Here is a 2,285-nt window from a genome sequence, read left to right as displayed (position 1 = left end):
CCCACACTTCCCCAGGAAACAGAAGTGGGTCCGTGGAGTTTGGAAATAACTACCGCTTGATGGCAGTATTACATCAAAAACACCAACTGCCTCTCCTAATCCATGGTAAAAACTTCCGGAAGAAAAACCTACCAAAGACCTTAACAGTCTTGAAAACCCTCACAGGGTTGCCAGAAGTTGGAATCCCCTCAATGGCAGTGAGTTTGGTTTGGATTTGACAAGAATCTCATCCTAGAGAGACAGGTCCTCTGAAATATTCAGATACCTTCCTGATCATCGTTTCCTTAGGGAAGCACCCTGTCAACTGGATGTGTGTACTTACAGACCTTTCCAGCTCCTGGATGTGAACCCCCGGAGGAATCACACTTTCTCAAATCAATGCATCTCTAGATTTCTTTGAGAAGAGAGAACACACCAGCATTAGTGCCACTTTGCCCCTAAACCCTTCCCCACCCCCCTTGGTCCTCACTATACTCCAGCAAGAACTTGCTGCTACTTCTTTACTGGCCTTGCTGAAGCCCATGGTCCAGGGTGCTCAACCCAAGAAAGATCTGGAGAAACCATGGGACGAACAGGTAGGAGGGTACAGCTCAGATCAGAAGACAGAAACCTTCATGCCCTGTCTCTTCTCAAGGATCAACAACAATCTCACTCCCTAGAGGCTGGGACTTAGTGTTCATCTTTATTACATCTACTTATGTAACACTTTCTAAATCAGAATCTGGGGTCAACAGTACCCAGAAGGTTTCTGTTTTGTTTTGTTTTGTTTTCCACATGTGTAGATAGACAGGTAATCTTGGGGAGGATTTTTAGCTTTCACATGCAAATGGTGACAGGAGCAGCAAGGAGCACGCAATAATAGCTGGTATTTGTGAGGCCAACCTGCCATCCAGCAGAGGCTTTTTGATTATGGCCTCAATCTCTATTACTGAATACAACCAACTTCCATTAAGTCGATTCTGATTCATAACGACCCTAAATGACAAAGTAGAATGGTTCCCTAGGGTTTCTGAGACTTTAATTTTGGGGGTTTCAGTGGGAAGACAAAGAAAGCCTCCTCTTTTCACCTGGAATTGACATGCAGAGTTGAACTGCTGACCCTGCAGCTGGCAAGCCAACCTGTAACCCACCAGCAACCTGGGCTCCTTTAACTGAAGTATAAGGCCTGTAATATTTGGAAGTGTTGGACGGAGACACTCAGAGGGTCCTGGGGCCTCAGCACACCACCTGCAGAGCTTGTGTGAAAGCCACAGAACAAGGCTCCCTGACAAATAAGCCACAGGCGGCCTGCTTTCCAAGAACTGGGCGCAGTGGGGGCGTGGCCTCGGTGGCTGCCATGCTGAGGAAAAAGGAAAGATGAGCCATTTCTCATTAACAGTAAATTCTAATGAAAAATGTCCACGCTAATGTCAAACATATATTAAAAAGTTTTCACCTCAGACCCACAACTGAAATCCATTCCTCTCTGTGCAGATGATACCTGTGAGAAGGAGTTGGTTTTTTCCAAGGTGTTTCCAGGTAAGCAGACTCACCAGCAATCCTTATCTCACAAAGTAAAGATTTCTTCTTTTTTCCCCCCCTTTTTATCTTTTTTTTTTTTTAAACAGAGGAGAGCGCTAATGCAGTCCCCCATTACCACAAACTACGCAGTCGAGTTTCCGACATTTGGGGAAATGGCAGGGGTCAGCACATCCGGAGTGCAATGGATAAGCCTCGCTCTGGGAAAACCACCTTCGTGATCAAGGTGTCTCCCCTGCCAGGTAAGTGTGTCTACCCAGCTTCTACAGAAACTGGCACCATACTCTCCAATCATATATGACATACTCAACATACTGAACCTGAGAAATTTTACGTTTTACAGGCAAATTTTACAGGCAATATCGGATGACATCACCAGTCTCGTGAGGATTACAGAAGATGTGGCAATGCATGTCACTTACGCTCTGGAGACCTGCCATGGCCACTGGTCATGACTCCTGATGTCACAATGAAGTCCTCTCTCTCCAGGACCCAGCTGTTGACTCTGACCTGATGAGGCTGCACGAGAGTTTGGAAAAGACAAGGAGACCATGATAAAAGGAAAAAGAAAATCAAGATAGTCATCTCACTTCAAAGCAAACATCAAATTCCTATGAAAGCTCAAATCCGACCCAAGATGATTTATTACCTACCTGTGTGGACAGAAATCTGGATCAACGTAATAGCAATCAAACCAAACCCAGTCCACTGTCGATCAATTGATTCAGACTCAAAGAGACCCTATAAGACAAGGTAGAAATGACCCC

The 2,285-nt window shown here is 45.3% G+C and overlaps 1 long non-coding RNA gene and 1 other non-coding gene across 4 annotated transcripts in view; both read right to left on the bottom strand.

Annotated features, from left to right (window-relative positions):
- The window catches only part of LOC123522636, a 96,240-nt gene extending 93,982 nt beyond the window's left edge, over positions 1-2,258 (bottom strand). Inside the window, exons 1-2 of one of the 3 annotated variants that reach the window (XR_006680873.1) lie at positions 2,172-2,258; positions 1,941-2,037 (exon numbers count right to left, since the gene is read on the bottom strand). This is a non-coding gene — a long non-coding RNA (uncharacterized LOC123522636). Of the gene's footprint in view, positions 1-322; positions 393-1,940 lie in introns of those variants that run through there. The other 2 variants (XR_006680872.1, XR_006680874.1) reach the window with 2 other exon arrangements.
- Positions 1,605-1,768, bottom strand: LOC115872606. Its single transcript, XR_004047947.1, has one exon. It is a non-coding gene; the product is annotated as a U1 spliceosomal RNA (small nuclear RNA).
- Positions 2,259-2,285: the final 27 nt, after the last annotated feature.

The sequence above is a fragment of the Echinops telfairi genome, unplaced genomic scaffold, assembly GCF_000313985.2.
Source record: "Echinops telfairi isolate 266 unplaced genomic scaffold, ASM31398v2 ScPeMD7_7427;HRSCAF=8465, whole genome shotgun sequence".
Taxonomy (NCBI): Eukaryota; Metazoa; Chordata; class Mammalia; order Afrosoricida; family Tenrecidae; genus Echinops; species Echinops telfairi.
This window is presented reverse-complemented; position numbering and strand designations above follow the sequence as displayed.